Source organism: Leuciscus leuciscus, assembly GCF_965113295.1.
Source record: "Leuciscus leuciscus genome assembly, chromosome: 9".
In the NCBI taxonomy this organism is placed as follows: Eukaryota; Metazoa; Chordata; class Actinopteri; order Cypriniformes; family Leuciscidae; genus Leuciscus; species Leuciscus leuciscus.
This window is the reverse complement of record NC_138733.1, coordinates 26,361,477-26,377,475: the sequence shown is the minus strand read 5'-3', so window position 1 is coordinate 26,377,475 and position 15,999 is coordinate 26,361,477.

The following is a 15,999-nucleotide window of genomic DNA, read 5'->3' as shown; positions in this document are numbered from 1 at the left end:
AACAAAAAAGATGGGAGACAAGGTTCAGAAAATGAGTGGCCCACATTAGCATGTCATAACGTGTGTTAATCACATGGCCACAATAAAAAACAACATAATAATAATTGTATTAAAAATATGCCCCATATTGTACTATGTTCCAGTATATTTCTCACAAGTCAAAATGTTAGCTTCTAGACCACAGCTCCAAAATAAAAATAATAATTATATAAAATAATAATAGGCTAGGTCTGGTAATGCCTTGTATACACCAAATATGTAAATGGTAAGAAATCTGTTCCAACCAAATGTCTACTCTAAGGCTGAGAACTAGACAGAGGCCTGTAGATTCCTTCAAAAGAGGCAAATCATATTCGAAAAACTCTATTCCGTCTTCTATTCCTTCTGGGTCTGTTAAAATATTAATGATCTGTTGTGAGACAAGTTTTGGTCTGGATTGCAGTCCATAGCACATGGGATCTGGCTTCCACAGACCTGTCCCTTTCAATTTACATAAAACTGCTCTAGAGGCCATGGTTATCTGTTCCGTGTGCATTAAGATTCCAGAGAAAGCCTTTGAAATGTGTCTGCTGTGAGGCCATTACATGGATTAAGTTGGATCATGACTTCACTGGTAGACATAGAGACAAAGGATCATAGTATTTAAGCTGAAGTTAAAGCTCTTAGTTAATTCGGAGTGACTCCATTAGCCACAGGGATCGTTACCATCATATATCGCACATCAGGGTGCCAGATGCTAGCCAAACCACCACCGAAAGCCCTGACTAATTCTGCCCAGACATACCAGTCTCACACAAATACACACACCTCACTACATCATAGTTATTAAATGGATACTGACTCACTGCTTTGCCAGCTAACCAAACACATTTTGGAAAGGTTTTTTGTCTTCCATTGATTTGTTGTTTTAACAAAAAGACAGAAAGTCAAATCGTGCGCTGAATAATTTGATCGGTTTCCATGCACTGTACAAATATGGAAGTTTTAATGCTGCGCCGGTGACTCAGGGGCTCACTTGACATTGCTCAACTATTCATTCAGTAGGTTAAATATTCAATCTTAGCTGTTGGGAAAATATAAAGGTGGTTTCTGTGTATTATCTTCATCTTGAACTTAAAACAAAAGGGTGAGTGCTGCTAATGGTCTGTCCATCATCTGTCCGATCACATAATCAACTGAGCTTAAAGCTTATAGATTAAAGGACAAAATACAAATCTGTTATCATTTACTCACCCTCATGTCATTACAAACCTTTATTACTTTCTTTCTTCCGTGGAAAATAAATTCTGAAAATAAAATAAAATGTTTTGTCTGTTTGTCACACGAATATATTGATTTTTAGAAAATGTGGGATATAGTACATGTAATTTAATGAATATAGTATGAACTTTTGTGGTCCATGACAATGACAATGTTAATTTGTGAGTGAACCATTCCTTTAAATGCTTGCAGATGAGTACATTCAGAACATTGCCATGGTGATTTCGGTCATCTAAAAAATATTTTTAATAACCTGTGAATGATTTCTCTTGTGAGGTTCATTTCTAGCTTACGTCAACATTCACAAATTGGAGAAATCAGTGAAATAGTGAGGGGTAATTTACTGACATTTTCTTAGACTTGTAAGAAAAATATCTCATAATGAAATGAATCTGAACTGCCCTGAGCGTGGCACACGTGTCATGAGTTCCTAATTATGTAATTGTAGGCCATATAAAATATAGGGAAATGTCATTCAGTTCAATAATTGTTGAATATATTTATGAATATAGATTATGTATAAATATGTTTAATTTGCTATCATTATAATTTCATACCAAATTATTTTATTAATTTATTATAATTATTATAATACATTATTTGAATTTGGTAAAATTCACTGGAACAATTATACTCTTAATCTCTGTAAGTGTTACTGGGATTTGTTCTATGGCTGGAATAACTGAACTCGGAACTGAATATTTGCCACTGAGGTTGTTTGAACTGGGCCAATTTAAACTTGTTCTAAACATGTGCCAACATTTTCTTTAGCACATCAGCATAGAATATAACAGGGGCCTGGCATAAAGCCCCTGCTTTTGCTTTGACATAAAAGTTTGCTTTTTGGCATGCATATAGAATTCCTTTAGCTTTATATTAAAATAAATCATGCTAAGCACAAATACAAGAATGCCTCAAGCTGGAAAATAGAGGCATAACTGTTGCAATCCATGTTACCTTTGAAGCAGAGATAGCTTGGAGTTCATTGCCCAGCAGCACTTAGATTTTTCACTGTTTGTATATACAAGCAATATATTGCTTCGATCTATTCCAGACAGACTATCGCATTAGTTTGTGATTTTTAGTGACTCTTTCTGAAAGTTACATTGTTGCACCAATAAGTGGCGACAAAGGATTAGGTGTGTTCAACTTGAAGAGGTGTATGTCACAGACCGTAAGGTTTATTACGGTGACCGGGAGGGGACATGTTCGGTTCACTTAGTTTTGTCGTGGCCACAATGGGAACGTGATTGTGTTGTACGTCACAACCATCCCACACATGACCAGCGTCGGCCAATAGTGAGCCTACGTGGTGACGTACAACCCAGACGCGCTGCGCTGTTACACTACGTGAATTCATTCAGGCTCACACGACACAAAATGAATAGTTGAATAAAGTTGTTATTTTTGTTGTTGTTTGCGCACAAAAAGTATTCTTGTCGCTTGATAAACTTGTGGTTGAGCCACTGTAGTCATTTGGACTATTTTAACGATGTCTTTAATAACTTTTCTGTGCCGGCAAGTTTCGCTCCCATTAAAGCCTATGGAGAAGTGATCCAGCTCTCAGATTTCATCAAAAATATCTTAATTTGTGTTCCGAAGATGAACGAAAGCCTTATGGGTTTGGAACAACATAAGGGTGATTGATTACTGACAGAATTTTCATTTTTGGGTGAACTATCCCTTTAAGTCGTGGGAACGTCATAATATCTTGTGGGCACAAGATCGTATCAGAGAATGTCTAATAAGGGGAGAACTTCCACTCAGTAAACTTCCGGCTTCTGAACTGGTTGCAGTTCCACTCTGGTTCCATATGAGGGCGCTCACAGGACGAGTGCAGAATGAATGGAGGTCTATGGAGCTATACCCCTCAAAATCCACTTTTCTCAGGATATCATTTTTTGTCCAGTAATTTGAATGTTGTATTCGAAAGGAGATGCAAAGAAATTACACATTGCTGGGTGTTAGATTTTTTAAAGTCACTTATTTGCTTTAAAAAGTCTTTTAAAATGTCAATGACGTCATACACATCGTACAACCAAAGATACTGCTTACGGCAATCCTTCAGTCACTTTCTTTTCTCTCGAGAAATAGGACAACCCTTTGCCCACTATTAGAACAATTTATCATTGCACACCTGCAAGGTATTTTTCTCCTTTTTAAATTTTTATTGATATTTAGCACTATTGAGCGGGACATTGGTTGTTGTTTTTTTTTTTTAAGGTGGCAATACTATACCATATGTATCCTGTATTTCCTAACACAAGAATAACACAAGAAGTACTCAAATTCAATTTATTTTCTAAATTTCGCAGTACATACATAACCATAGGCAGATAAAAGTGCCAGCAACCTGAAAAAAAAGTTGCTGCGTTGAAAAAAAAAACTTAGCCGAAAAAGTCCGCCTTAACGCTTCGGATGCCACGATGCCGGTATCAGGCGGTATCTCTGGTCGTAATCAGTCCTTTACTGACCAATCAGCGTTCATTAGCAGAATGCTAGTGTGTTATGGGCAACAACAACTCAACCTGTAAGAAATCGAAAGGACATAAGTACTCGTTCATTCAACTTTCGACCTATAACCCATGTTGAACTTGCAAAACCTACAATCAAAACTGAGATTTCTCAACGGCAATCGGGTGAAAGAGACAAATTTAGCCGTCTAGCTCCATAGACTCCCAGGTTCATTTTGCACTCATGGGCGATCGCCCCCAGTGGAACTCTGGTGGAAATACAACCAAAATTCGGTACAATAGGACTTAATAGGGAGTGGCTCTCCGTAGACGGGCTCTGATCGTATGTTGAGGGAACGACATCCATTTCTTGTGGCCACGACTTAATATGTTGTGGGTACGACATCCGTTTCTCGTGGCTACTAGTTTTATAACATGTGGGGACCAAATCTTCACATGCGTTTCTCATAATTTGTTTTTGTTTATTGCCTTAAACGGGACTTTATTCATGACCCGAGTAGCCTATTTCATTCAAGCCAGCAAATTTCCAACGAAAAAAGCCCATTCAACTTAAGAATGCGCTTCAGGTGACTTTCACTTATAAGGTACCCATGTCTTAATGCCAGAGACTGCACTAAATATTTATATGACATTATTGACATTCCTAATTCAAAATAAAATATTATTTCATCAGTCATCTCCATCTCCGACTGCTGTATATGGTTACTATTGATCGGTGTGGTTCCCTCAACATAAGTCGTGGCCATGAGAAATAGATGTCGTTCACTCAAAATATGAAGTCGTGGCCACGAGAAAAATATATCGTTCCCTCAACATATGATCTCGAGGCCACGACTTATCACGTTCCCACGACTTAATATGACATTCCCACGAATTAATACCTCGTGGCAACAACATATTATCACGTTCCCACGAGTTTATATGTTGTGGCCACGACAAAACTAAGTGAACCAAACATGTCCCCTCCCGGTCACCGTAGTAGCCTGATTGAAATAACACCATTGTTCTATGATGGCCAATGGCATTTTAGTGGCGTTCAGTGCTGAACGGCATTTCCTCAGAATCTTTCTCCTTCATTGTGAAAAACTCAAGGCTTCGCCGTTGACTCGTTGCCATACATCGTAAATACAGTACAGTGCTTCCGAGTTTTACGTCAGAATGCCGGCTCACCATTTTTTGCTCGTTTTTTAGCGCACAAAAAGTATTCTCATCGCTTCATATAACATTAAAGTAAAAAAAAAAAAAAATTTGCCCATGATTTACTCACCCTGAAGCCATCCTAGGTGTATATGACATTTTTTCTTTTAGATGAAAACAGTCTGAGTTATATTAAAAAATGTCCTAGTTCTTACAAGCTTTATAATGGCAGTGAATGGCTGTATGTCTTTGGAAGGCCATCAAAGCTCATCTATTGATGATTAAAGTGCTCGACACGGATCTGCGGGGGTTAATAAAGGCCTTCTGAAGTGAAGCGATGCGTACATGTAAGAAAAATATCCATATTTAAAACTTTATCGACTAAAATAACTAGCTTCCGGCAGATGGCCGTACGCATCGATTTACGCATAACGTAATGACGAATGCGGTTGCCTGGTCCTGTTTGTTTGAACCATAGACTGTAAAAAAAGATGGACGACGCCCCTTCACTCTCTTCCATTGGTGAAAAGTGAAGATGCCAAAGTCTTAATATGGCGCTGACATCTTGCACTGATTTGGGACCTGCTTCTGCACAGTAGTGAGCATGAAGTGGAGCCGCGTTATCAAGGTCCCACCCTCACTCCCGCAGAAACGGTTACTACAAAGTTTACTCATTGTGTCAGTGTGAAATAAATAGTTCCCTTTCAAGGGAACTCCCGTTGCGTCGAAACTGACGCTATGGGAACGCTTTGCGTGATGACGTCTTGAAGCACATGTAAAATCAGTCCAATGGTGTGGCGGAACGTCAGAGGCGGGTGACGTCACGTACCAGGAAGCTATAAAAGCCGGCCCGAAACAGAAAACGAAAGCTTTCTGAGTCTTCAGTTGCGCTCTGTGTTGAATCTGTCCTTGTTATTTGGTGTTGTCTGTCTATATTATATATATATATATATATTCAGTATGGCGAGCAAGCAGCAGTTTAGAGTGTGTGTCCATCCCTGCCCGCGTTATTTAACGGGAGGTGATACTCACACTCTTTGTGTTGTTTGTTTGGGTGAGGAGCATGCCCAGTCAGCACTCGAGGGTGGTGACTGTGTGCATTGCGAGGCGCTTCCATTGCGTACGCTCCGATCCCGCTTGGCTCGGTTCAATCCCGATCACGTTCCCCAGGGCTTGGGTCCCGCCGCTGCCGAGGCACGGCGTCGATCTCAGACCTGGGGTTCACAAATGGATTTATCAGTGGATGTTGAGACGGGCTCTGCCTTATCTCAACATCCTTCTGATAGATCCAGTGCCTCTCATCAGGGTGTGGAAGCACGCGCTGCGGTTTCTTCCCCCCCCGATGGAGGCACCAATACTGCAATTGTCCAGCTCTGAGGAGTTGGACGTTGTTAGTATTGAAGCTGAGTCTGAGGATTCGCCACCTCAGTCTCACGCTTTTGAGGAATTGCTCGATGTTGTCACGAGAGCAGTTCACAGATTATCTATTGAGTGGCCAGAGGATAGGCAGGACGTTCGTTCGAAAAGTAAGCTCGACGAACGCTTCCTGCCATCTCGTACACAGCCTCAGCGAAGAAGCCTTCCGTTTTTCCCCGATCTCCACACCGAGGTGTCGAAATCGTGGGGAAAACCGGTTTCATACAGAGTGTATGCACCACAAACATCCCACTATTCTTCCATTCACAAATATAAAGAATATGGTTATGGGGAGATGCCGAAGGTGGAGGAGACGCTTGCAAGCTATCTCTCTCCAGCAACGGCATCTTCCCTGAAAGCTCCTTCACTTCCCTCTAAGCCAGTAAAATTCACATCATCTCTGGTTCATAAATCGTATGCAGCCGCTGGTCAAGCTGCAGCGTGTCTGCATACGATGTCTATTATGCAAGCCTATCAGGCAGAATTATTGGGGGATTTAGAGGAGGGCGGGGGAATTGGTCCTGACACAGTGGCTGAACTACGCAGAGCCACAGATCTGTCTCTCAGGGCCACCAAGGAGACCGCTAAATCAATCGGGCAGTCTATGGCAGCCCTGGTGGCCACTGAGAGGCATCTGTGGCTCAATTTGAGCGATATAAAAGAGAAAGAAAAGCACGTTCTCTTAGATGCTCCGGTTTCCACTGTTGGTTTATTTGGTGATGCAGTAAACAGTGCGGTAGCTAAATCTCAGGAAGCTGCTAAACAGGCAGCTGCATTACAAAAACTTCTCCCCCGCCGTTCTTTCATTGAGGCTGCTGAGCGGGAGCAGCCTCACTCCTCTAAAAAGAGCGCTGAACATCGTGCCACTCAAAAACAGAGTGTGTCCTCTCGTGCTCCCCCACAAAAATCTCGGGGACACGGAGGGCGCTCTCAAACCCAGCAGTCTTCGAGGGGTAAAACGGATCTGCGGACCGTTATTACCGCCAAGAAGGCTGCTGGGAAAAAGTCCTCATGTCTGAGGGCTCAGGACAAATGAGGGTAGTCCCCCCGAAGCAGAGCGGTTAACACCTCTTTTCACGGTGCCCGTCTCTCTTCGGTGCCCTCAGGGGACCGTTCTGCCAACCCTGCCACCTCTGGTGTTACAGGGCGCAGCGGTCTCCGGCGAGCACATATCTCAAGGTCCACCCGGAAACGTAGTGGCCTCGGGATGCCCGCCCCCTCTGAGGAGGGTGCTGGAGCAGTCTGTTTGGTCGTTCCCTGCCGGTGCGCCGTTACAGGGCGACGAACCGACTACTCAACAGCAACAAAATCCAGAAACCAGTCTCGAGAGACTGGTACCTCTAGTAGAATCTTTGACAGCGTGGAAGCTACTGTCAAATGTTGTTCCAGACCGTGGAAAAAGGGTATTAGATACAATTCTATTAACGCCCACCGCGGTTTATGGGGGTCCTGCCCACAGTGGTGGGCCCCGAGCAGGTTCTGGTTATGGAACAGGAAGTAAACACTCTGTTAGAGAAAGGGGCCATAGAATATGTACCCCCCTCCAACAGGGAAACCGGATTTTACAGCCGGTACTTCATAGTTCCAAAAAAGGACGGGGGATTGCGTCCCATTTTAGATCTTCGAGTTCTGTACGAGTCAGCCATGCAGCTCAAGTTCAAAATGTTAACCTTGAGACAAATCGTGCCACAGATCAGGTCCGAGGACTGGTTTGTCACGATAGACCTCAAGGACGCATATTTCCATCCGTCCGTGTCATTGGAAGTTCCTGAGGTTTGCTTTCGGGGGCAAAGCATACCAATATCGAGTTCTTCCATTCGGCCTGGCTTTATCACCCCGCACTTTCACCAAATGCGTGGATGCAGCTCTGGCGCCTCTGCGCCTCCGGGGTATTCGCATCACGAACTACATCGACGATTGGTTGATTTTAGCTCAGTCGCATTAGATGGCGGTTCAACATCGAGATGTTGTTCTCGCCCATATGAAAGAGTTGGGGTTACGGCTGAACGCCAAGAAGAGTGTGCTTTCTCCATTTTAGAGGACCACTTTTTTAGGCGTGGTTTGGGATTCAGTGTCGATGCAGGCGCGCCTGTCATCGCCACGCTTCGATTCCATCCTGGCAGCTGTGAGAAGTGTAAAGCTAGGCCAGCTACTCACTGTCAAACAGTTCCAGAGACTGTTGGGTCTCATGGCAGCAGCTTCCAATGGGATACCTTTTGGACTGCTGCACATGAGGCCCTTGCAGTGGTGGCTCAGGACCAGAGGGTTTTTCCCCGAGGGGCAACCCATTTCGCACAATCAAGGTCACGCGGTGATGCCTACGTGCCTTGGTTATGTGGAAGAAACCTTGGTTCCTGTCCCAGGGCCCAGTGCTGGGAGCTCCTTGTCGTCGCAAACTGCTAACGACGGATGCTTCCCTCACGGGTTGGGGAGCGATCCTGAGGGTCGCTCATCTCAAGGTCTGTGGGAAGACCATCATCGTTCCTGGCATTCTATAGCCTAGAGATGTTAGCTGTCTTCCGGGCTCTGATGAGCTTTATCACAGGTCTCAGGGGACACCATGTGTAGTACATACGGACAACACGTCGGTAGTCGCCTATATCAAGGGGGTTTGCGCTGGCATGCCATATCCTCTTGTGGTCCCAGGGGAAGTTGCTGTCACTCAAGGCAGCCTACATCCCCGGGGTCCAGAATATAGGAGCAGACACTCTGTCGAGACAGGGGCCGAGGCCCGGGGAATGGTGGCTCCACCCCCGAGGTGGTGGAGCTGATATGGAATTATAAGTGGATCTGTTTGCGTCTCGAGAGACGTCTCACTGTCCACTTTGGTTCTCCTTCACGCATCCAGCTCCTCTGGGACTGGATGCTATGGTACAGACGTGGCCGAGGCTACGTCTGTACGCCTTTCCCCCAGTTGCTCTGCTCCCGGGAGTTCTGGAAAGAGTTCGCAGGGACCGGGTTTGCCTGCTTTTTATAGCCCCGCGCTGGCCAGGCAGAGTATGGTTTCCCGATCTTGTGTCCCTCCTCGACGGGCATCCTCTGGAGCTACCCGTCAGGAGGGACCTTCTGTCCCAAGCAGGGGGCTCAATATTTCACCCCCGCCCAGAACTGTGGAACCTGTGGGCTTGGCCTCTGAGGGGGCCCAGCTCATAGAGTCAGGTCTCTCAACTGAGGTTGTTGAGACCATTCTACAGTCCAAGCTCCCTCCACGAGGAAACTTTATGCCCTGAACTGAAGAGTATTCACCTCTTTGTGTAGTGACTGTCGGTTGGATCCAGTCAACTGCCCAATTGGTACAGTTCTGGAGTTCCTGCAGGACCGGTTCACTGCAGGTCTGACCCCGTCCACTTTAAAGGTTTATGTGGCGGCCGTAGGTGCTTACCACAGTCCTTTGGGTGGAATGTCTGTGGGGAAAGACCCTTTGGTATCTCGTTTCCCTCGTGGCACTTGGAGGTCCTCCTCCCTTTCGAAATCGGACCAGGAGGCGAATAATTTGCTTTGCCCTGTTCGGGCGTTAGACGCGTATGTCCACAGAGCTGCCCTGTGGCGTAAAAGTGACTTTTGCTCCCCTAACAAGGGAGGTCCAGTGTCTAAGCAAAGGATGAGCAAGTGGGTGGTTGAGACTATCTCACTGGCTTATGAGGCGGCTGGACAGCCTTCTCCTTGGGCTGTCCGGTCGCTCTCTACTAGGAGTATGGCGGCCTCTAAGGCCCTTATATCAGGAGTATCGTTACAGGACGTCTGTGATGCGGCAGGCTGGTCCTCACCGCACACCTTCGTCAGGTTCTACTCTCTGGATTTAGCCTCTACTCCAGGGTCTCATGTTTTGTCTTCTTAGTGCTGCTCACATGATTACACACAGGACAGACATTTGTAGCTATGGAGGCGTTGGTATAGACGTTCCCATAGCGTCAGTTTCGACGCAACGGGAGTTCCCTTGAAAGGGAACGCCTCGGTTACGACTGTAACCTCGGTTCCCTGAAGAGGGAACTAGCGTTGCGTCGCCTTGCCATATCTCCTTCATGCCTGTCAGCGCGACTTCAGACTTTACGAAGCTTTCGTTTTCTGTTTCGGGCCGGCTTTTATAGCTTCCTGGTACGTGACGTCACCCGCCTCTGACGTTCCGCCACACCATTGGACTGATTTTACATGTGCTTCAAGACGTCATCACGCAAAGCGTTCCCATAGCGTCAGTTTCGACGCAACGCTCGTTCCCTCTTCAGGGAACCGAGGTTACAGTCGTAACCGAGGCGTTATGAACATGTAGAAATTAAAGTTGAAGCTCCAATCTCCTACCGAAAATCCCCCCAAAAGTCAGTGGGTGCCTCAGTGACTACTTAGTTTAGAGAAGCTGTCAATCATGACGTCACATTCCCGTTTTTATAGCATCAAATAACTAACTAAGACCAAACTTATTTAAAAAAACAAATACTTAAAGTTACATCAGCGTGATAAAAACCACCTAAAATAACAGAAAATATCTTTGGAAAAAATGTATTTGAAGTGTAATTTGTTTGTTTAGTTTCCCTCGCGTCCATTAGACTTCATGGGGAGGCGGGGTTTATGACCTATACTGGGACCAACCACCGGGGGGATATCGAGACGCTTTAGCTTCACTTTTCAGGGCTTGTGCAAATCATGCTTGATTTGAACCGTGAGAGTCGTCAATTGCCATCATTACGTTGTGCGTCAAGTTCAAGTGTTACTCTTTTGCCGTAAATCGGTGCGTATGGCCGTCAGCTGGAAGTTAGATATTTTAGTCGATACATTTTTAAATATGTATATTTTTCTTACACAAACTTTACTTTGCTTTACTTCAGAAGGCCTTCAGGATTAACCCCCGGAGACGCGTGGAGCACTTTAATCATGAATAGATGAGCTTTGATGGACTTTTAAAAAATATATATTCAGGACATTTTTATTTATTTATAACTCTGATTGTATTCGTCTGAAAGAAGAATGTCATATACACCCATGGCTTCAGGGTGAGTAAATCATGGGCTAATTTTAATTTTTGGGTGAACTATCCCTTTAAGGTTTAACCACTGTAGTCACATGGACTATTTTAATGATGTCTTTACTTCCTTTCTGGGCCTTGAAAGCGGTTATGATGTTGCAGTCTATGTGGGGTCAGAGAGCTCTCTGATTTCATCAAAAATATCTTAATTTGTGTTCACAAGATGAATGAAGGTGTTACGGGTTTGAAACGACATGAGGGTGTGTAATTAATGACAGAACTTAATTTTTTTGGGTGAACTATGCCTTTAAGGGAATGGGATCAGTATGTGACCAAGGCGAGAAATTAACCTGTATCCCTGTAAACAACTCACATGAGCCATGAGCACCGGCTCTACTCATCAAATCGACAGGGAATTTAGAGATTTGCTATTTGACATTATTTAGCTGTGCAATAATATCCTTTAATTTTCAATTATTTATTATTACTGAACAGTCACCATATTATATAAAAACATACTGTTTCAGTGATCTCATTTTGGTTGTTGTGATTCAAACACATGTTATACTTTCACAGGCGGCCATATTATAAAGAAAGTTATGAAATGCTTCAGAAAAGACATCTGTTTTGTCAATTTTCTGTTCCCTTTTCCGGATGGAAAAATGAATGAGGGTTATCATCCAGTCTGTTTTGTAGTTATCTAAGTTTTTCTTTAGCCTTCGATAAGCAGACCAACTTAATTCAAGATCTACATATGAGTGTATGTATTACATTATAGAAATACTAGGGTTGTTCTCTAAGCAGTTGCTGTTCACTTGGATCAGCAGAGGGACAAAGTCTTGGAACAGCGCTCTGTTTTTGCAGGCAGCTGGCCCTCAGTTGCATGTAGTGGAAACCTGGCCTCAAGGAACATAGGGATCCCCATCTACGTGGCTTAAAGGGATAGTTCACCTAAAAATTAATATTATCCTATAATTTATAATCTTTCAGCCAAACACAATCCGAGTTCAATAAAAAAATGGTAACGGTCGTACGCAAGTCTAGTTTCGGCTGAAGAGTGACCTCTGACCTGATGCATGACGTACTGATGAACACGGAAGCACAGAGGATAGAGCAAAACAAAACACCGGTCATGAATTAGAAGTCTTTCTTCGAGAATTTTTAAAAGAGAAATATTAGAGGAGCTTGAGTTTGTTGCCCAGCCTTTTTTGTTTAAACTTCGAGAAGTGTCTTCTCTCACCTAAGCTTACGCCACTCCTGCATCCTATGTCATGCGTCGGGTCAGAGGTCACTCTTCCGTCGGACCTCGACTCGTGTACAGCTGTTACCGCAAGCCAGTGATTATAAAGTTATAAATATGGATATTTTTCTTACAAAAACGCTTCAGAAGGCCTTTATTAACCCCCTGGAGCCAAATGGATTACTTTTATGATGAATGGATGCACTTTTTTGGGCTTCAAAATCAAAAAGTTAAAGACAAGGTATTTAAGACAGCGGAAGAACAGTAATAATGAATTAATAATGAAGTATTTGGTCATACATTTTTTAAATGGCACATTAATCCTGAATTATCATTCAAACATTCCACAAGCAGCTACAATTACAACCAAAACTGTACTGGTAAATAAAATAATATTTTTTGTTTTACATTGGATCTGCACTTAAATTAGTATTTGATTAACTTGATTGAATGCATAATGGTTCAGTGAGCATTCAGCTTGATGTCTGTGTGTGACTTTGGATAGGATTTTAGTCTCTGCATGCCCAATGTAAAAATAAAAAAAATTCCCATCCAGGCCACAAAAGATTCTCCATTAGAGTTCTTTAAACCATTTAGAATTTGAACTGTCCATTTGAAAAATGTTACCTATTAATTCTCCATTTTGCAACACTTTAAAGTTTGTTGTCTGATTGTCTCTAGTATATATACTGACAAAGATGTTCATTCAGCTTGTGGATAAACTTTTCAATGGGAGTTAATAAGAAGATTATGTCCTTCCTTCCTGGAACAAACGTGACAATCAATCAGTTTCCCTTATCACTACTTCTAATAACATGGAATAATACGTAGTTTGGTTGAGAGAGCTGTTTATCATTTGTGTGACTTTTTGCACATTCCTTGGATAATGCTGAAATACAGTTTTATATGAAAGAGAAAAGATACTTGGTGTATTAAGTCTTTCTCTGCTCATTGCTTTGACATTCATTTAGAGAATAAAATAAAACAAAATAAAATAAATAAAATAAATAAAATAAATAAAATAAATAAAATAAATAAAATACATAAAATACATAAAATACATAAAATACATAAATAAAATAAAATAAAATAAAATAAAATAAAATAAAATAAAATAAAATAAAATAAAATAAAGGTGTATTTTACCCCCGGACTTCAAGGTTTAACTTATGTTAAGGTTCACTGAATAAAAAAATTAAATAAAATTTGCATTTTAACCTTGCACTTTAGGCGTAACTGATCTTTTGTTTAAGTTCAGTTTTTATTGCATTTAAGTAATAAATCATGTTGTATTTAGAGACTTACACGTTCATAGAAAACAATTTATGTGCAAGAAATTATCCTTGCACAATTTATTAAAGGCACACTATGCAAGATTTGTACCTTAATATAACAGCTTCGAAATCATTTCGATGGTAAAAGAACTAGTAGGGCGAATCATCCCGATAGCAAAGCAGGGGGGACGCCGCTTGCAAAACCAGCAATTCAAGTTTGAGAATCACGACTTGCTTTACGGCACGACGTCACATACATCAACAACATATGAAGCAGCCTCTATGGAAGACACTAGCACGCATTTCAGACGTGAATTATGGCAGAGTCGACGAAGAAAGCGCGGTCGGAAGAGTGCAGAGACGGCGTTGCGTGAGTGGTATTTACGACAGTAACGTTAAATACAAGTACTCCACAGCGACTCAAGGGGTCGCTGTTTGAGATAAACAGAAACTGCATAGTGTGCCTTTAAGAATTTCAGCTGGGTCTCAGACACTGGCCCCCATCTTGCACCCAGTGCAATTGACTTTGTTCTCTGATGCATGTATCATTCCTATTTTGCACCCGCGCATAGCGGACTTTTCCCTCCACAGACGCACGCCGGTAAACTTGGGAATGAACTTGCGCTACCGGGGGCGGTGCAGTGAAAAGAGGAGGCGTGTTTCGGCGCAAACGTTCCCTGATGCTATTTTGCAGGTTTAGAAAACAATTCCGCCACTGACCAGGAAAAACCTAGTCTAAAGTCAGTGCCGCGTTGCGCATGTTATTCAGATGCTATTTTAAGGGCGCATGCTTGGCCATAATCAATGTAGCGTGTGCACAACGCGCATACACTTTGATTCTCTTATCTACACAGAAGCAGCAGTTTTCATTGCAAATCATATAATTATTACAAGGAAAAATATTACACATGAGGGAAATCATTGTTGTGTCCATGAAGATGTGAAAAATAGGCATAAATCTAGCTTACACATTTACCCAAATTATCATACGCCTGTTTAACCGAAGTTAATTTGGGTGTGTTTCTCCATCCCCAATGTCACTTCTCTGTGTTTTACGGCCCTGACGAGAACGTCGGTCTCCTCGGCTGTGAACCGCTCCTGGCGCGCGTCTGGCAAATCCGCCATTATAATAGCAAACCGCCATAGAACAAGCGTGCCTGCTCTTAAAGGGAATGTGAGCTGTCACTCTGATTGGTTTATTTCACGTTACGCCCAAACCACACCTATGAATAATGAAGCTACTTCAGACCAACCCATTTTAGATTAGCGTCGGGCGCAAGAGTAATTTATCCTGCCGGTATAATAGCAACAGTGCCCAAGATCCGCCCACAAAGTTACTTGTGTTTCGCGCTTGATACTTGCGTTTCAGGTCGTTAAAATAGGGCCCACTGTTTGTGAACACTCAAATACACTGCTTCCACAACCCTTTTACTGATCTCAAGAGTTTTAAGTTGTCATGTCAGAATCATCTATTTAATGGATGTGACCACATCTCTCAGAATGTCAAAACATTGCCGTCATTCAATATGAATAAATGAGGTATCATGTGAGATCAGTGTAATCCACAAGTGTGGTGATATTCGTCAGCATCTGGCTAAGAATTAATTCATCACCCTGACATATGGAAAAGCCATAAGAATTTGGCAAAGGAAGTGCTTTCCCAGTAGCTGACCTTCAGGGGATCCTTCCACTTTCTTTTCCTAACATATGCACACAATCTTGAAAAATGAGGAGGACAAGAGTTTGGCAGCTCGGGGCAAGTGTCTGTAACATCTGCTCTATCTCTCTGACAGGATCAATCCCTCAGCATAAGTAAATGACTCTCTTGTCAAAAAGGGAAATCCAGTGCAGCTGGAAAAGGATGGCACACGTAAACTGATTGACAATACCACACATGGTCCAAAAAAAAAGAAAAAAAAGAAAGGTATTCAACTTTAAAAAGCTTGCATGGCAATTGTACTGATTGCATAAATGTATGCAATGAACTTAAAGTACAAAAGGGTTAGTTCACCCCAAAATGAAATTCTGTCATCATTTAGTCACCCTCATGTCCTTCCAAATCAGTAAGACTTTTGTTCATCTTCGGAAAACAAATTAAGATATTTTTTGATAAAATCTGTGAGATTTCTGTCCTTCCATTGAAAGTCTATTGACCAAAGGTTCTGACACTTCAAATAGTTCATAAAGAGATTGTAAAATAAATCCATATGAATCAAGCTGTTTAATCCAAGTCTGTTGAAG